The sequence below is a fragment of the Phasianus colchicus genome, chromosome 3 (genome assembly GCF_987193195.1).
Source record: "Phasianus colchicus chromosome 3, bPhaCol1.hap1.1, whole genome shotgun sequence".
NCBI lineage: Eukaryota > Metazoa > Chordata > Aves > Galliformes > Phasianidae > Phasianus > Phasianus colchicus.
Genome location: NC_143438.1, coordinates 22,981,712 through 23,002,474, shown reverse-complemented (window position 1 = coordinate 23,002,474; position 20,763 = coordinate 22,981,712). Strand labels below are relative to the sequence as shown.

The 20,763-nt window shown below is 39.9% G+C and overlaps 1 long non-coding RNA gene across 2 annotated transcripts in view; it reads left to right on the top strand.

Moving 5' to 3' along the window:
• The first annotated feature begins 369 nt into the window (after positions 1-369).
• Positions 370-20,763, top strand: part of LOC149918459 (uncharacterized) — a 32,518-nt gene continuing 12,124 nt past the window's right edge. For both annotated transcript variants that reach the window (XR_016465476.1, XR_016465478.1), the window contains exon 1: positions 370-521. This is a non-coding gene — a long non-coding RNA (uncharacterized LOC149918459). The remainder of the gene's footprint in view (positions 522-20,763) is intronic.

Genomic DNA, 20,763 nt, shown 5'->3' with positions numbered 1-20,763 from the left:
GACCAAGAAAGTGGGCAGAACAGGTGCCTACAATTTAAATTATTTTAGGATAGGAAAAATTAATTTCAAATAGGGCCTCATTTTTTTTTTTTTTAAGAACATATGAAGTGTTATAAATATCCATGATTAGAAACTGAGCATTTATCTCTCATCACAGCTGTAGGCCTTCAGCTTTCTAATGACTCTAATCCAGGAATACCAGACACCTGAGAAAATCTGGTGTATTCAATTAGCTATTGGCTTTGAAAAGTGTGCCTTGTTACTCAGCCATATTTAACCGGCAGCTCGAGTAGCAGAAGGCTTGGTTTTGTGTCACAGAGCTGAACTGCTCTGACTGGCAGACTTTTATTTTAATTGCCTTTCTCCTGTAGCATCTTGCTTCATCAGAAAAATAAAGGAACCTATATAAAGTAGCCTACTTCACTTATGCTGCTCTCATTCATACCAAAGGCAAGTCTCTGCGCTTTGAGACACGAATATTCTGGATGTGAAGAGAGAAGATGCACAAAGGATGCTATAGGGTAATTAAAGATGATGGTTTTATTCCATCTTCCCCCTTTTCTTATTTCACTTCCAGTTGTTTTTTTTTGTTTGTTTTGTTTTGGTTTTGATTTGAAAACAGATCTTTGGAATCTGTATATTGAAATTATTTTTGTAGAATTTATTGATGATTTTTTTTTAAGGGAGAAGCAAACTCTTTCATACAGTAATGCTGTTATCTGAGGCCACTTCATAAACTGCTGTGCCTACAAAAAGCAAATAATTGCTGCTTGAATGAATGAAGTGACTGACATGGTAACAGAGCTCTTCTGTGATCAGGGAAAGATTCAATGGATCACTTTATCAGCAGGTACTCAGTAGCAAGTAGGAGGCTTGTGGGCTTCCTAATAAAGTACTAGGAGGGACTTGGTCAGAGCAGTATCAGTCTTGTTTGATACAAGCACTTGTGCTATGTTTTAAAGTCGACAGCATCTGCTTCGTGGAAAGTCATTATACCTGTACTTGTCTCAAGGAGCAGAGGCTGTACTTCTGATCTGAATCAAAGCCATCCACTGTGGGGCTATGCTCACCTCTTTGCTCCCTGTTAAACTCTGGCAATTATTTCACGCAGACCATTCATTCAAAACACAGCCATAGTTCATTCTGCTTCAAACTCTCTTCCTTCATTCTTATTCCATGCAATCAGTAATGATGCCTAAAAATATGAATGAAATGTGATCCTGTTAAACTTCAATTGTCTAGCACCCATGCAGAATGGGATTTATCCTCTCCAACTTTCAAATGGCGAAACTATTTCCCTTATTAACCTGATACAAATTTGCTAACCAGCAAGAGGGAAGGGTTGCATATAACTTGTCTAATTATATTACTACTTTATCTAGTTTTATGTACAAATTAATAAGTTCAAGTAGTCTCTCTTTTCCACCTTTTTGGAAAACAGTATGTTCATTTATAAGCATAAGACCATTACATTTCTTCCTTGTGGGACTGCTGCAGGGCAGGAGTGAAAATCGTTCTTCAAAAGATCATATCAGGGCTCAGGATGAATTTGTCTTTCAGAAATTGGGAATATATGAGATTATTTAGCAGTGCTAGAAGACTCCTGCATGGAAGCTAGCCCAAGTCCTCTTCTCTCAGTTGTTAAAATGTTAGAATGCATCTCATACCTAGTTCTCTCTTCTACTAGAACAATTATTTCCAGGTATGGATTGGCAATTTAGTAGGGAAAAGATGATAAACTTAGTGTGGTGCATTTGTTTTTGTGATTCTGTGATTACATTTATGTCCTCAAAAGGCAATTATGGCCCTTCAGTGAGACAGAGGAGTGGCAGGAGGAATAAAGGACAGGGAAAGCAGCTGGCATGCAGGAGGCAGGCACTTACTCCTGCTGCTTGGTTTACATGGTACCGTACGCCATCTGCTTCGTACGGGAGTCACAATGGAGTCCGAAACCAAGGAGGGACTTGCTTTCCCTAGCGGTGAGAAAGGACTCAGCCTTTAAGGCTCCCTCTGCCTATTGAGAGGGCATCTGTTGCCCTCTGGTGTTTACTCGAAGGAGAGCGCCTGTGGAGAAGCGCCGCAGGGTGCGCGGTCTGGCCGCTGGGGTGGCAGCAGCAGGGACATCCAAGGGCACCAGGTCTATGAGGGACTGAGGAAGTAACTGGTTTGTATTGCTTTTCTTCATATAACATCCTGGACGCAGTTATGTAATCAGAAATGATCATGAGGACAAGAAAAGGCGTGCTGTGCTTGCTGTAAGAAATTGCCCAGGCACTGTACTGAGCTTCTGTGGTCCGTGCCTGCAGTTCCATACAGATGAGCACAAGATCCTGAGTACGTTCTTTCTAATAGCAACAGCTGAGATGCACGGCAAAATCATGTGAGGAGATTCCTGTATGGCTGAGTTAATTTCTGCTTCCTGGTGACAGAGGAAGCCAAGGTAAACTAGACAGCTGTTTTGACTTCAAAGCTGACTGAAACTTTTCCTGTGTCTGGGAAGCCAGGGGTGTTATGAACCCTTTCATTCTGTAGGACGGATTCAGTCTGAGACAACTGAACCAGAGCTGCTCAGCATGTGGCTGAGAGATTTCCTTTGCATTTTGCATGGAGATGGAGGATGTGATGCATAAGTGTGTTTCTAACTTCTTACAGAGATGAAATACTGAAATGTCTTTCACGCAGAGAAATCGGAAGGTACGAGTTAACGCAGTGGGTGTTGAGACTAGGCCAACTCACAGCTGAGAACAGAAAAGGGGTGAAGTTTTGTAGTGTATTAGCAGAAACCTCAAATAAGTGTGTATCAGGTGTGCTTTTTCCATTCGCAGTCAAGCATTCCTTTAAGAAATCATGCTCACTCATAAGCTCAAAATCACTCCTTAGCGTAAAAAGTATGTGTAGCAGGTTTCCTTTTATTTATTTATTTATTTTTTAATGAACCTGTGTTTAAGAGATGCCAAACTTGCAGGATGTCTCATCATCTCATTTAGGGCTATGTTTTTTTTTCTTCAGCCCATTCCTGCAATGATAGCCAGGATGTTACCAAGGGGACTTGTGGTGTGCATTCCTAACCAAGCTGTAATTACTCATTGATGGGTATTTTGGCCTTAAGCTATCTGGGTGCAGGTTGAATGGTGTATGCTACGTAATTCGAAGATTTATTTTTTTCTCTTGTAATTGAGCTCAATGGGAGGGGATCATTAAGATGTGTCCTAAGTGACAGTTTGATGCAAGCTGGAGCTGTAGAACCTGACAAGTGCATCAAATTCAGACACCCAGTAGGCTTTAATCAAACTTCACTTAGAAAAAGAAAGCAAAATTAGTCACTTTGTATTACTTCTCTCACCTGATTTTATATTGCAGTACTGATATATGTGGTTCTCCTGAACTTCTCTTTCTGTTGGGGATGGGAGGGGGAGGGAGTGAGGGATCTGTATTAAACAGTGATGCTGAGTCCCATCTGTGGGCTAGCAGTGCTGCTCATGATGATTAAAATAGGACTTGATTTCTTTAAGTAGTTGTTAAACTGGCTTAAAAGACCATAGGATGAGAAAGACTCTTGTGCCTTAGAGCAAATGTATTCTTCAGAGAGTGGTGATGGGAATCTGTGACAGTCAGTCTAGACAGCCCCTGAGCAATTGCTGCTTCAGTGACTGCTGGTGAGGAAGCAGCAGGGCTCTGCGTGACCTCAGGGGCACTCAGCAGTAGCTCCTGAGGGCAGCCTGGGTCTTCGGCAGCTGAGCAGATTTCTCTCTGCTGTGCAAAGAACTTTTGGAAATAGTGAGAGAACTGTTAATGTGGGAATAGTTAAGGTTATTATGTCTGAAAGCAGTGCCAGGCCTGGAAGACTTTCTTTAAAATCTCCTTTTTAAAAATATACAATGACATGAAAGACACAGTCTGTTCTACTTCAACAGTATGGCCTGTAGTGTTCACAGTGCATGTTTATGTGTATTTGGTTACAAAAGTTAATGATTCTAACACAATCATAAGTAAATGCTGAGCACTTGCTTCAGTACCTGATTGTGTCTTACGATGAAAATAATTAAAATTAAGTAGGCCATCATAGCTTTATTTTCTCTTAGACTGGTACAATCAATGAATCTTCTCTCTCTTAATGAAAGCTTCAGAGATAGAAAAATGGTTGGCCCACAGATAATGTATTGACTTAGTCTTCCATCACAGTTGTTGGGGGAACATAAATTCTGGAGTTGTTTGTAGGAGTAATCAAATCTGTCAGTGGAGATGGACATCTTGATATTATTTTTAATGCATCTAATTGATAAAACATCTTTTCTTTGACCAAGCAAAATAGGTACTGCTTTGCATAAATCATGGAATCCTTAGAGTTGGAAGGGACATTTAAAGGTCATCTAGTCCAACTCCCCTGCAATGAACAGGGGCACAACAGCTAGATCAGGTTGCCCAGGGACTTGTCCTGCCTCGTCTTGAAAGTCTCCAGGAATGGAGCATCAACCATATCGCTGGGCAACCTGTGCCAGTGCCCCCCCACCCTCAATATAAAAGACTTTTTCCTTATGTCTAACCTAAAGGTACCCTCTTTAAGATTGAAACCATCTCCCCTTGTTCTATCACAATAGACTCTGCAAGAAAGTCTGTCCCCTTTTTTCCTGTGGCTCCCCTTTAGATACTGAAAGACTGCTCTCAGGTCTCACTTTCTCTTCTCCAGGCTGAACAGCCCCAGCTCCATCAGCCTGTCCTCGTAGGATAGGTGTTCCATCCCTTGGATCACTTTTGTGGCCCTTCTCTGGATGCTCTCCAAAAGGTCTATTTCTTTTCTGTACTGAGGACTCCACATGTGGACGCAATACTCCAGGTGAGGCCTCACCAGTGCAGAGTAGAGAGGCAGGATCATCTTCCTTGCTCTGCTGACCACGCTGCTTTTGATGCAGCCCAGGATACAGTTGGAATTCTGGGCTGTGAGGGTGCATTGCTGGCTCATGTGTAGCTTCCCATCCACCAGTACAAGAGGAAACCCAAAGAGTAGGATCAACAAACTTTAAATGGCACAAGAGTGTGTTTACATATTGCAGCACTACCAAAGTACTCCTTTTAAAAGGTGATTGTTAGCAGTCTACCTATCTGGACATCAGTGAAACTCAAATTGATCCTCTTACAACAGTGAAAGGATAGCAATGACCACAACCAAGAAACAAGCAGTGACTCAAGGCAATAACAGATACACGTTCAGTTATTCCTTCGGCTGCAATCTGCTAAAGGAGAATATCATCAAGATGGGAGATTGTCACATTCATTTCAGTGTTCTTTTTAACTTCAACTTATTTAAACTCTTCTGCTCTGCTTGGAAAATCTATTTGTTCCAGAACTGTAGATAAGTTTTTGTCACAGATGATTTCTTATTCTGGATAAACAAAGGGGCAAGTAATTCATACGTGATTCTTTTAGAAATGTCTGTTCATACTTAATAGCAGTGTTTTGCATACAGTCCAGCAGGGTATGCAGTAGTGTTAAATGTTACATTTGATCTGCGGCTAAAGTTTCAAGTCAAACTAGATTTTCTCAGTCTTTAAATGACAGTGTATTTTAAGACATCTTTTGTATACTATTCTGAAACTAATTAGGACATCAGCTAAAACATTAATGAAGAAAAAAAAAAACCTCTATTTAGATCCTACAGGGATGAAGTTGTCTTTCAGGTGAAGAAAGACTAAAACTTAAAGCCAACTCTGGCTTTTTCTAAGGCCTGAATGGATTTTTTTGTTATTCTGCTCTGCCATCTGTAGAGCTGGTGAACCAAGAAACAAGAAAGCTCTTTAAAGTACACCAAAAATCTTTGGGCCAGGAAAATGAGGTAGACTTTTGACTGACAAATAAAAATACTGAATAGTTGGTCTGTGCAATGCCTTCTTGCAATGACTGGCTCATAGTCCAGTAGGGCTGCATAGTCCGGTAGGGCTGCTTTCATTGATAATGGTTATTCATGGGTTATTTTTGGTTTTACTTGTTCAAGTATGACATATGGTTCAATTCCAGTCCCAGTGCTTCTGAAATCATCTTCCCGAGGACAAATATGGGTGCCAAAGTTTTCTTGGCTTACAGTCAAACATAAAACGTATCTTGGTTCATTGCAAGTGTAAAGATTGTAAACTTTGTGTATATGGGGACTAGTGTAAGTTTCGTGTTAATAAAAATTACCTGACTACTGCCTATTAGATCCAGATGCCTTTTTGGGGGAAAGAGTGTTTTTCCAAGCAGTTCATTTTCTTGGGAGGAATGCTATCATTCTTTCTGTGTGCTGTCCTTCCCCTTCGAGCTGGTGTTCTATTCCTGAGACAGGCATATTGATGAGAGGAAATATTGTGTAGAGGACAAAATTAACCATATACACTTTTTTTTTTGTAATCATTACTGTTAGCTGTGCTTCTCTATCTTGTGCTGTGCTGCTTGCCTTTGGCAGTTCAGGGAGTTGTATAACCATGAAATCTTGTGTGAATTGAATTTGAATTCTTGTTCCTTTTCTGAAAGAAAGAGTCCGTTCTAACATGTTTGAAAAGTTGTTCTAGACTCCTTGGGGACATACTGGCTACTTGACAATTCTCTGAGGGCCTATAGCTGTCCATTCAGTGTGTTGTTCCCTACATGACTATAAAATGATTAGCTTGGATGGGAGAAGCAATGATGAATGGTAGCAGTTTACATTTTAACATTCACATATTAACAGCCAAGAGTATTTGTCTGAATATCTTCTGCAGAAAAAGATTGTCAGATACAAGCCGGGAAAAAAACAAAAAACAAAAAAACCCACCACCAACAAAAAATCTAAAATTATTTTTTCTTTTGCCATTTTGTTGTTATCGTTGGAGATCTTCGTCTGAAAAATGGTTGTGCTGCAGAGTCTTTGGCGAACAGTGCAAGTGGAAGCACAGACTACCCAAAGAAATATTTCTGGTCTTTATTAATAATCTTAGTCACCCAAATCTTCTGTGGTTGTGTTCTGTCCTACAGTGGTGTAGTGTCTTGAGATATACCAACAAGGCTGTTGATTTAAACATAAAAATGACAAGATAATTGTGCCAGATGACATTGACCTTAAAGCATATTTAGTTACAGAGTATCAATAATTGCAACACTACTTAATGTAGTCCTATTGTTATTCAGTAATGCATTGTGTTGAAATAATGAGGCTTTAAATTTTGGATAATACTGAATCTGGCATAAATGTGTTAAATGAAAACTCCATGGAATCTTAGAATCACAGAATGGCCTGGGTTGAAAAGGACCTCAAAGATCATCATATTGGCCCTCCTCTGCACCCATTCCAAGAGCTCCTCGTTTTTCTTGTGCTGGGGGCCCAGTACTCCAGATGGGCCCCACAAGAGCAGAGTGGAGGGGGACAATCACCTCCCTCTCCCTGCTGCTCTTCTAATGTAGCCCAGAACACAGTTGGCCTTCCAGGCTGCAAGTGCGCACTGCTGGCTCATGTCCAGCTTCTCGTCCACCAGGACCTTCAAGTCCTCTGCAGGGCTGCTCTCAGGGAGTTCTTTCCTCAGTTTGTTTAAATGCCTGGGATTGCTCCAGCCCAAGTACAACACCTTGCATTTGGCCTTTTTCAACCTCATTTGTTTCTCACTGACCCACTTCTTCAGCCTGTTTAGGTCCCTCTGGGTGGCTTCCCTTCCTTGCAATCTATCGACCACACCGCTCAGCTTGGTGTCATCTGCAAACTTGCACTCGAGGGTGCACTCGATGTCATCGTCTGTGTCACTGATGAAGATGCTGAAGAGCACCGGTCCTAAGACTGACCCCTGAGGGATACCGCTTGTACCGGTCACCCTGACATAAAACCATTAATCACAACCCTTTGGCTGCATCCAGGCAGCCAATTCCTAATCCATCGAACAGTTCATCCTTCAAATCCATAGCTTTTCAATTTAGAGAGAAAGATGTGGTGAGAGACCATGTTGAAGTCCAGGTAGATGAAAAAACCTGAAGTTTTGTGAATAAATGATACGTTGTGCTAAATAAATGAGACATTATAGGAAGGAAAATACTATAGCTATAAAAAATTATAACCTCTTCTTTCTCTACAGCTATGAAAATCTCTTAGTTGGGTTTTTATTTGGGCTATTTATTTATTTGTTTATTCATTTATTTTGAAAAACTGTCTGAAATGCAGCCCAGTAAGTACATGGAGTATTGAGCTATCAGAAGTACTGCTTAGGCAAAAGTGTGAGTTTTTTAACTAGCCAGCTGTGGAAGCAGAGAGAAGCTGGACGAAAGCACTTCAGAGGGAGTAGGAAGAAAGAATTGGGCTGAAGAGCTATACAGGTAGGAAGCAGTCACAGTGGTCTGTGTGCAGTAAGCACAGTGCCTGGCTCTTGTCAAGATTCATCATGTGGCTCGCACAAAAAAGAGCTATTATCAGCGTGAATAAGCAAAAAAGCCCTATTTCTTTTTCAGTCTTTAACAACAGCCTGAAGCATGTTTTCAGTGAAATGACTTTACGGTTTCTCTGGAACATATTATAGCCTGGATATAAATTCACTACTGGCTGGGATACTTTGTAGGGGAAAATAGTGTCTGGGAGGACAGGTTGTGAACTGACAGATGACATCACCCTGAGCAATCAGACTGGCTGCACAGCTGTGCTGATGTCATGCAGCTGACTGCTTTAAAGCTTATGTCTGTGATATTACAGTCAGCATAACAATAACAATGGAGATGGTGGGAGATGGCTATAGGTCTTTCAGATGAAAGTGAGAAAGAAGACAGTGAAGTACAGATGCTTATCACAGTGCTTGTGCTTTCTCAGGAACTCAGCAGTAATTTCCCTCCCTTCTATGTGATGTTGTCTCCTGTGAAACTTATCACTATTCTGATAGTAAGAATTATGAATGTATTCCCTTTTTAACCTTGAAAGCACTGAAGTACCCAAGATCTAGCTCCTGGCAAGTGGCTGAGTTGCTGAGTTGACAAAGGGCAAGTGAAACAGTGAAAGAGCTTATCTGGAGTGCTTGTTTTACTGCCTGATTTACAAAACTGAACATCTTGTGCTGACATGAGAGAAGGCTGCACTGTCATGCATACAGCTGTTTCAATGAGGCTTGTTGTTAAACTGAGGCTTAAGTGACATTAATGAGGTTTGCAAGGACCATAGCTCTTATGAACACAGGCTTCACCAGAACACATCCTGTTTTCAACAGGCTTTGGATTCAGGAAGGGCCTTGCTGTAGGTTATTACTTGGAATATAACCTACTTCAGAAATGCAGAGGGTTTTTCTTTTCATGTGTTCGGTGTCACTTGGATGTTAATAAAACTGCTGTCTGCATTCCTCATGTTTGGTGTTTCCTGCAGCAGGCAGCTGTGTTCTGCCTCCTGGCTCCCCAGTGGATGTGTGGATGCAGGAACTCCCTGAGAGCAAGGGAGAAATAGTTCATTCAGTCACTGAGAGAAGGATATGTCCACTGGGTCACTTTACAGCTGGTCTTCTTAATATAAGGATTTGAAGGGTTAATTAGTCAATTTATGGACTGGGGCTTTTTGCACAGTGTTTCCAGCTCTTCTGGAGACAGATTTAAAGAAATGAGTAAATGCAGAAATAACATTACTGGTAATATTCTTCCCAGTTAAGGTGCTCTTGACACCCTAATAAGCTCCTTATCCTGCATTTCCTCTCCAAAAGAAATAGCCAGTAACTTTAACTGTGTCTGAAATATGTTTTGAGAGGACAGAAAGAAACTACTTCTTGAGAGAACATTGCTCATACTTGGCACTAAGTGGGACTGTCCTCTGCTTCATCAGTAAGGACTGCATGTGGTGTCTCAAGTACAGAAAACTGCAGGAGCAGCTCTGGGAAAGCTGATTGCTTACAGTCCTGGGAAATTCTGATGATTCTGGCAGAACAGAGGGTAACACTGATTTCCATTGGAAAGCCTAAAGTACTTAGTGTGGGTGATGTCTTCATACATGTAGAGCAGCCCCACAGGATTTCTTCTAAGCATGAAGAGGAGGCAGCCTTCCCTCAGCACCTGAAAGAAGGGGAAGCTGACTTCAGGGAGTCATTTTCTATAGCTTGCTTGAGAACTGTTTAAGATGTGCTGAATTACAGTAATGTTCGGAAGGGCGGTGCAGGTAAGGTAATGCTGCAGCTGGTGGTGATGGGTGAAGAAAACCTGGACAGAACTGACCAGCCAGTCAGGCAGTTTTTTTTAATAGGATCATAGAATCATTTGAATTGGAAGGGACCTTTAAAGGTCATCTAGTCCAACTCCCCTGCAGTGAACAGCGTTATCTACAGCTAGGTCAGGTTGCAAAGTGTTAGTGTTTTTTAAGAATCTCATATTCTGCCAGCCCCGTTTCTAAGAGCCTAAATACTGCAAGGTGATGGGAATAGCTGAGAACTCTGTGCCCGTTCTGGCATGTGGGAGAAACTACTATACAGGCTAAGAATACAAAAACATGAATGCAAGCTTGGGAATGTGACAGTGGTGCTGGCAAACCTGGCTGGTTTGAGAGAGCAGCCTGCTGCTGATGTAAAATCCTGTATCTATTTCATGACTCTGCTTCACGATCTAAAGGGTTGATTCACAGCTAAGATACAGAAGTAGACTGGAAAGAGGCTGAAGCAAGGTATGAATCACTAACTTTGAAAGTAATCACAGATCACATTCTGATGAATGTGGAAAGAGATGGTGAGGAAAAAAGAAAAAAATTCACAACCACAGTCATTGGTTACAACAAGTAAGTAGCAGTGTGTTGGTGCTCCTAATGAAAGCTGCAAAGAAATGGGTCCTTGGTCCTTTGTACCACCTTTCATATGCTAACCATTGCTGCTGTTTTGGTATACTGTTGAGGAGGTAATAAATTATTTTCACTTTCAATAAAGGCAGAAGAGATCACAAGGGAAACCCTTTTAGAGAGATCCCAAGTTTGGAAACCTTGTGAACATTGCAGGTGATAATAAAAGAAATCTAAGAAAGCCTGTAGTATTAGATATGCTCCTGACAGTAAAATTTGATGTCTGATTAAGCAGTGGAATAAATGATGAGATTGATTAGAATTTTTTTTAAGGTAATTATGGACATGCACATTGGAAACAATGGGAGTGTGAAGTACACTGCTTAGAAATATCTCTTGGCAAAGGTTCACCAGAATGTGGCAAAGAGAATCATACAGTAATTTGTATCTATGAAACAAGAGACAAAAGTTCATGATCTTGGCCTACATGGTAACCCCATGTCTGAAATTTTCCGTATGTGCAGATACTTTATCTGCCAGGCTCAAAGCAGATGTTTGGAAAAGAGACATGCACAGGCTGTTTCTGTGTATAGTTCGTTAAGTTGATTGCAGCTAGTTGACTTTCTGAAAAGATGGTCCTAAGGAGATAGAGTTAAAAAGCTAATTGCAGCTGAATTGACATCTTTCTTGTTTATATGATGCAATAATGAATGTTGAACACGAATATTCTCTGCAGGATTAAGAATTTAAAGAGGTGATGAAAATATATTCCACATATTCATAAGTATGTATGCTTGTGTTAGTGAAAGGGAGCTTTTGTGCATGAAGAAAATAAGGTTATCTTGGGGATATTTTGGAATAAGAAAAGCTCCTGGCATTAAGATACATGTAAATATAACATTTTTTGAGGAAAAAATTGCAGTACTGTGCACAACAGCAGGTACAGGCTTGAATCTCAATTTTACTTGTCAGCTGTTCAGTGAAAAGAATGGTTCTTGAAGAAGTCTTGTAGATATTCCATCTGGAGTACTGCATCCAGGTGTGGCGCCCTCAGCACAAGAAAGATGCAGAGTCTTGGAATGGGTCCAGAGGAGGGCCACTAAGATGATCGAAGGGCTGGAGTACCTCTCCTATGAAGAGCTGGGATTGCTTAGCTTGGAGAAGAGAAGGCTCCAGGGAGACCTCACTGTGGCCTTCCAGTACTTGAAGGGAGCATGCAAACAGGAGGGGGAACGGCTGTTTATGAGGGTGGATAGTGATAGGACAAGGGGGGAATGGTTTTAAACTGAGACAGGGGAGGTTTAGGTTAGATATTAGGAGGAAGTTTTTCACTCAGAGACTGGTGACAGGCCAGAAAATGTTGCCCAAGGAGGTTATGGATGCCCCATCCCTGGAGGCATTCAAGGCCAGGCTGGATGTGGCTCTGGGCAGCCTGATCTGTGACTGGCGACCCTGCACATAGCAGGGAGGTTGAAGCTAGATGATCATTGTGGTCCTTTTCAACCCTGGTCATTCTATGATACTGTTGGCATTTGTATTATACTCAGCCTTATTTCATCTGTCTGGATATGGTGAAAATATTTTAAAAACAAAGCTGCTATAATTTAGTTACTAGCTTAGACATTAACACCTCCCATAATTTAATCAAAGAATAGTTGAGGTTGGAGTGATCTCTGGACACCGTCTAGTTCAACCCTTCTACTCAAAGTAGGCCAGTAAGATGAGGTTGCTCAGGACATTGTCTAATTGCAGCTTTAAAATCACCAAGAGTGAACACTGTTCTGCTGCTTGACTGCCATCACCATAAAATTGTTTGTTTTTCTTATGTTTAAATGGAATTTCTGGTATTTCAGACTGTGCTCACTGTCTCTTGTCCAGTCACTACATACCACTGATAAAAGTCCAGCTTCATTTTTATTTTTCCCCACTCTGGTATTTACATACATCAGTAAGATTCTCTTGAGCATTTACTTATTCAGGCTAAACAGTGCCAGCTCCTTTGTCTTCATATGTCAGGTGCTCCAGTCCCTTAATCTCTGTAACCCTTCACTGGATGTGCACCTTCACTTCTTGCAGTGAGGAGCCCAGACCTGGGTCCAACGCTCCAGATTCATCCTTAAAACAGTGCTGAGCAGAAGGGAAGTACCTGTCTCCCAAACCTACTGGGAACATTTGTCCTAACATAGTCCAAAGTGCTGTTGGCCTTCTTTGTCACAGGTGTGTATTGCTTGGTCATGGTCAGCTTAGTGTCCACCAGGACCCCCAGGGCCTTCTTTGCAAAACTTCTTTCTTGCTGGTTGACCCCCATCCTGTACTGGTATATAGAGTCATTCCTACCCTGATGGAACTTTGTAGTTCTTACTGCAAATTTCCTGTTTGTCTATTTATCCATCCTCTCCTTCACATGTTTAAAATGGCTTTCAGGTGAGGTTTTCTGATGAAGACGGGAAAAACTTGCATCTAACTTGCACAAAATCTTCCAGCAGAACCAAGATCTTAGGCCATAGGTTGATTTTTCTCCTTTGTTATAGGCGACTGAAGTGTCTGTTTGTGATGGAGGATCTATAAGTTTTTTTTTATTAAATATTTATTATTTAACTAGAAAACACTCTAATTTCAGTTGATAAGTTTATTGCACTCTTGCCACAAAAAATATTGTGAATAAGAAGAGAAACTAGCTGAAAAATGTTATTTTTAAATAAAATTTCTTTCAAAAAAAAAAAAATTGAGAAACATTTCTTTCCTGACCGACCTTAAGATACATCACTCAAAAGCAGTGTAGGTTGAAGGAGAAAAGAAAGTAACTCTTAAAAAACTTTTCTTTTAGTATTTGCTGCTGCCTGACACTTGAAACTTCTTTGGAATGTTCCATTTATTTGTGAATCACAGCTGTTTTTTGTTTTTTTCTCTCACTGAACATCCTATTTCTTGTTATTGTTTCAAGCTACTGTGCCCTATATAAGTCATCTAGACAAAGATCTGCACCCTCAATGCAGTTAATGTGGGGAGCTGTGCATTCTGTTGTGGTACTTCTGGCAAAAGGATGATGTGCCACCAGACCAGTAGTTGAAACCAAACCATGCCAAGTATTTTCTTTAGGAAAGTTTATTTTACAGCTCCTTTAACACATAATTAAGCCTTCTCAGAAAGCCATGCATTTTTTCTAATGTAATTATGAGAAAGCTGTCTAGTTAAATTGCTGGTAGTTGTCTAGACATCCTACCGGAATCTCCTGAGTTGGAATTCAATTAAATGGGGAGAATTTCTGTGGTTCTATACAGAACTATTTGGCTCAAGAGTCTTCTCATTGAAAATGTGGTTTGGAGGAGAGCTTACAGTTCCTATATGGACAGGAGAAGGTATCTGGTTTAGAAATTAGATACTAGATAGAGAAGAGCAATTGGAGAATGACTTTGTTACCACTTCCAGGGGTGATCATATTCCTGAAAGGAAACAAGGGCTATATAGCAATGTGGCTTGGCAAGAAATGGGAGAAATGTATATGATTGCCTGTTGCTGTCCCTAATTATCTCACTGCTTTTTTCCTCAGCAGCATCCACTGTTGTTTTACATTTAGGTCTTCAATTTTTTTTTTTAGAGCATAAACTATAAAATCTGATAGAAGCATCCTTTCAAATGTTATGGTGTTCAGAACTGATTACCCTCTGTAAGCTGCTTACAGCTCTGGGACAGACTAGCAATTAAGTTAGTATTCACATCATCTGCTCCGTTTATTTCTGCACCGTTGGCCTGACATGCAGATTTACATGTTGGGTTCTGGGAAGCAGGAACACTACAGGAGTCCTGGCTCTGCTGGTGCAGTGTGAAGCACAAGCAACCTCAATTCCAGTTGAGCACTCAAAATTCTACCTATCAAGAGTAATTACTGAGATTTTTTGGGAGGTACCCCTGACTAAATGGGGAGCTAACAATGCTGAATGTTTTTTGATTTGTGTCGTAAACATGGAAATGTTGGCTGCTGCAATTTTTGAGACTAGAAGTGAAATTAAATACTCTTAAGTATTAGCAGATGCTAAAGAGGTGGACAGAATAGGGAAGGAGCCTCTCGTGAGCAAACAGCGAGATTCAAAACTCTAAATAAGTCTGCATACAAGCCATCATCTTGGCAAAAGTGCTTTTGCTGATTAAGTTCTTAATGTCTTTCTGGAATGCTTTAAACCAGACACAGATACAGACTGCCTAATAGGAACAAAAAGAAAATAATCCTGATGCAGTTTTTTTGTATTTTTTTTAGATTTTTTTTTTTTTTTTGTCTAAGCATGCAGGCAGTTCTTTTCGTATCTGTGATGCTTTTTTTTCCTCATTATTGTGGTGCTGAGTACGGACTACTGCTTCTTATACTGGTAAAGTGGTTGAAACTGGATTAATACTAAACCAGTAGTCATCCAGCAAAAGGATCTAATTTTTGTTAGAATGACATCTTTTCAGTCAGTGACCCATCTATGGAGGAGGAGGAGATGTATCCAGTTATCTGACCTCTCTACCAAAATGGTAATGCTTTTTAATGACCTTACACTTATCATGACACAATTTGCAGGTTCTGAAACATGAAATGGGATCATGTCTACAACTATGTTCATGATATGAACTTGGAACATCCAGTTTGGAGTTCTGGCATGGTATAGATGAGGTCTTAAATCCAGATTTTATTGCTATATGTTTTCTAAGTTTTCTATATTGTTTCTGTCTTGTGATGAAGTTTTCTTCTTTCTTTAAGGAGCAAGAAATTGCTTTGTGATGCAGAGAAAAGTCATGTTCTCAGCCAATGTTACAAAGAAACTTTATATTTTCTTATACAGACACATTTGTATTTGTTGTTGTGATGCAGGATTTACTGATGTAGTGGTGATGGAGGTACCTGGGCACATATACTACAATGCCACTGGCAAAGGTAACAAGTGAAATCATAGGTTACTAGTAGAGTTCCTCAGGGGTCTATCTTAAGACATGTTCTGTTCAATAAGAGAGCCCAGCAAAATCCTCTTGCCAATGCAGTGAATGAGGTGAAATGGGATAAGAAGTCTCTCAGTTGCTTCGTCTCTTTTTATTACTACAGAATTAGTGTAGGTGAACTTGGTTTGTGAGTTGGTGTTGGTAAGTACATCTAGCTCTTAATGAATAAAATTTGTAATGCCAAACAGCCAACCTGCTTCACATTTGTTTTTTTCCTCTGTTTCTAGAAAATAGAGCAAAGGGGATACTTGCAGAATGTTTTGTAGTGTGCTACGCCTTCCTTTCTGGAATATTAAAACAAAAGTGTCTAGGAGGTGCAAACATTAAATCAAAAAGTAAAAATGCAAAGAAAATATCTAATACTAATATATATTCCAGTTTCCTTAACACTTGCTCAAATCTCTGACAACTGGAATGAGAGTGCCTTATTAAGACAAGATGTAATTTTCAACTCTCAAGGCTGAGGTTTGTTGTAGAAATTGGACCTACTATTTAGTTTTACTTCAACTTCACTTGCTTTTAAAGGACGTTGTTGAAGATGTTTGTTGACATGCTGTTATACACTTCTAATCATTTTATGCTTATTTAACTTCAGAGCTGTACTTAGATTTTTTTTTATCCTGCTAAGTACCTTGTGATAGTAAAAGATATTCTGAATTTCTTTCCTAAATAAAAGGAATTATGTTAGTGAATGAAGGCTTGGAAGTCTAGTTCATTAATAGGAGCTTAGTGTGCTAATTAAGTGTGTGCGTGTATGTACATGTGTATATATATGTGTATATAACACACACATTCAATATCCAAAACAGTGATTTTTCTCCTTTCTCTTATATTATCCCTAATGTAGTGAGAACTGCAGTTGGACACTGATATCTGAGAGTTGTAACAATGGTTTTATTTGCAACATTGCACGCTCTGAAACTGAAGCGGTTGTCTTAATACTTGTGTTACTGTGGTGAAAAAGCTACCAGTCAAGGAAGTCTAGGAAAGATTTTAGGAAAAAGCTAATTTAAATAGCAAACAAAAAACCTCAGTTTTGTCTTATGACTTTCCCAGAAATATTTTTAATGGCGGAAGAACTGCTTTTCTGAAACACTTTAACGTAAGAGCAAAAACATTATTTTGTTTGTCTATAAGACACAGACCTCTTTTAACTATTTCTTAAGAGGCACAAATATTCTTCCAAATATATTGTAAGAAAGTTCTTTCACAAAAGATGTGAGAAAAGACTGCTAAAAAGTTTTAATACTCTACAGTGAAGAGGTAATAGCATTGTAAAAATGATGACTGTTTCCTTAGGGTAATGATAAAGTGATTTAAAAATTGAAGGCTGAAATTGTTGCCATATAACTGCCATCAATAATTTATCTTAAACAGAACGTCGTGAGCTATAAACAAGTCTTCACCATTGATTGTATTCATACTTGGCAACTCCGTAATTTACATTATATATTACATATTTATATAACTTCCATTATATCACAACTGGAGCTTACCTTCTATTTTACAGGACATAAATATTGGTAATGAAATGCATAGCTGATTTTGTATGTACGATTGTAATTGCAAGCATATGTATCACTAAATGTGAGCATAGTTTACAGTGCAGACACTCCATAATGTGATCCTATCTTTCAACCTGTTTTCATGAGTGCTTGTTTAGAGGCAGACTTGTTACAAAACTGCTTACTCAGACACTGAGGGACTTAGGAATCCAAACAGCTAAATTTTTTTGTCTTTGTAATTATGATAATCTGATAAGACCAACAGAACCTTCCTGGGAGTGGTGAAGAGTCACAGCAAGGACAATTATTTTTGTCGTACAGACTGGATGGGGCCCTGGGCAGTTTGGTCTAGCATTAGGTGGAATGGTTGGTGGCCCTGTGTGTGGCAGGGGGGTTGGAGATTCATGATCCTTGAGGTCCCTTCCAACCCTGGCAATTCTGTGATTCTGTGATTGGGAAATGAAGCATACTGCAGCTTAAGAATCATAGAATTATAGAATCACAAGATTGGAAAGGACTTACAAGATCATCTAGTCCAGCCGTACAGCTTCTCCCCTGAGGATGGCCCAGGTGTATAAACGTGCCAGGAAGGGACAGAGGAAATTCAGGCTTTTGCTTACAAGGACACAGACTTAAATAATAAACACAATAAAGGTGAATAACAGAAACAACTAAGGTGGACTAGGCTTAATGGCTTTCCTGGTCTTGCTTCTCATTTAACTAGCTCAAGAGAGAAGCAAACTTTGTGAAAATAGATTTAAGATGCTTTTCAGCTGTCTCCTCCTGCATTCAGTAAAATCAAAATTTCTAACATTTGGGAATACTTAATGTATATCCACTGGAGGGCTGCCTCAGTATCTCCTTGAAATAAAGTATTAGTTTATTGTCACTGAAATGACTATTTTGAAATTAAGCTGCCCAGTTTTGTACTGTCTCTAGACTACCACATGATGGCAATATGATTTCTGTGCTTAATGAGACAGGCACTGACTTCAGCTGTCAGCCTTGTGCAAAGAGAGAGGCTGATGGAGATGCCCTTTGTCCTTGGCAAAGACAGGATGCGTTAGGCTCACATCTCTTATTACATCAATTAAATTTTAAATAACTAGAAATGATGTTCTACTGATTTTGATCAAGTACACCGTGTCAGGTAGTACTGTGATGACTTCAGGTTCACTTAATACCCCTTTTACAGAAATAACTGTACCTTATAAGAGCATAATAAGAAGCATGTGCCCAATAAATGAAAAACCAAACCACTCTATTTATCCAGTTCAGTATATATTTCACAAATGTGACTAGACTTCAGTTTTGAATTAAATACCCCTTTCTTCTTTCCTCAATCTAAGTGTTTGTATGGTAATCTGCCTTGGCTTTCGATGCTGGGGTAAAACTTCTAAAAATTTTGATGACTGTAGGGCACAATAGTCATAACCTGTAAACTGTTCATAATTATTTTTAATAGTGCAGTTTTTGACTGCATGATGCAAAATTAAGTGTGATGTTACCTTGCCAAAGTCTAATGCAGAAGTTCCAAGAGCGCATAAAGGAAATAAAATATTACTGGCTATGCAGTTATCTTTGGACACTCTCCAGGCTGAAGACATTTTTTTCATTGTAAACTACCAGAGGTCTCAGTGTGAGACCATTTCTTTGGACCCACCACAGGGTCCCCATGAGTGCCAGACCCAGAAAAGGAGGAGAATTATTGTCAAATACTCTAGAAAACCCAACAAGTGTGGTCTCATCACCATATAAATCCCTGCTTAGGCCAGTTTTGCTGCATGGTTTCTTTGTCAGGGTTTCTTTTTAAAACTCTGGTGTCAAAATTGTAAGTCAGAACAAAAATGTGTGAAAGATTGCCTTGGGCAAACACATTTTCAACTCTTACTACAAGCGTGTAGTACACTCTTGCTCAAATTGATGAACACTTTGTAATTAACTCAATTATTTTCTTTTTTAAGGAATAGCTGGTTCATCTCAGATTGTTCAGTGTCACCTATTGGCATGCATGTTGTTTGTCAGTAGATACTGGAATCAGAGGGTTATATGTGGTTAATGTCAGTGAGATAGAATGAAGACCAAATATCAGTGAACCTTTTTGTTTTGTGTATATTACAAGGATAAGGGGAACTTCTGAATGTCTGCTGTCTCTGCAACATAAATGCAGCATTCCTACCCAGGAGATAACTCTTAGAAGACAGTGAATGTCTTGCAGTGACAAGCAGGTCATTACTGTTATAGCCCTGAGCACCAAGAGGTGCACCTAGAAATGAAGCTGGCCTGCGGTTCCAGGAGATCCATTTTTAAGGTCAGGCCCAGGCATTCATTTTCTGCACTATTCTGTAAGTTCATAGCTTAGCCTGTCCTTAAGCCCATATCTGGACCTACGTTGTAGCCTTGTCTCAGACCCCTATCTCTCCCTAATTGGAAGTGGCAATTGGTGACTGTCTTGCTACCAAAACTGCAACACTAAATATTGGGAGAGAAGACTGCATGATTCTCAGAGAACTACTTAGTAAGATTCCTATAGAAACTGCTTCTGAAGATGTTAGGGCCATTAGTACTGATCACTTTTTAAGCAGATCTCTTAAGAACACAGAAATAGGCAATTCCAAAACACTGGAAGTCACACAGACAGGCAGAAGGTAGGCATGGCTGACCTGGAATCTTATTGTAGAGCTCTGCAGAAAAAGAAAGCATATGGCCACTGGGAGGGAGGTTGAGCAACACAGGAGGACTACAGAGATGCTGTCTGCCAATGCAGGGAGAAGATTCATGCAGCCAAAGCTTCATTAGAGTTGAAGTTGGCAATTACTGTGAGGGACAACAAAAAGGATTTTTAAATTAAAATATATTAACAGCAACAGGAGGACCAGAGATAACATTTATCTATTAGTTGATGAGGACAATCTCTTCACTGATAGGAACATAGATAAAGCTAAACATTTAATGACTTCTTCACTGCAATCTTTAACACAGGCTGTGATACCACAAGTGAACCAAGCTAGAGGACCATGTTCACACTAATAATAAACTCAGAGCCAACCTCAAACTGGTGCAGGATTTCCTACTCCAGCTGGATGCACAGAACTCTACAGGGCGTGATGGGCTTCAACCCATCAAAGAGGGTTGTCCTTGTGAGACCTCTTTCAACTACTTTTCAATGGTCTTTGGTCCAAATTGATTGGAAGTTGGCAAACTTTGTCCCAGTTTTCAGGAAGGGTGGGAAAGAAGATCCTAGTTATAACAGGGCTGTTAGTCTCATGTCAGTGCCTGACAAAATTAGAAAGAAGATTATTCTGGGAATTTCAAGAAAAACTCCTGAAAGTCAGTGCAGTCACTGATCACAGCCAACACAGATTCACAAGGGGAAAGCCCTGTTTGATGAACTCAACACTCTTTTATTACAAGGTTCCTTATCTAGTTGACCAAGATAAAGGAGTTGATGAAATCATTTTGGATTTCAGCAAAGCTTTCAATTCTGTTTCTCACAGTATTCTCCCAGCATACAGCTAGACAAAAACATAACATAATGAGGGAACGACTGGCTGGTAGGTCAGGGTC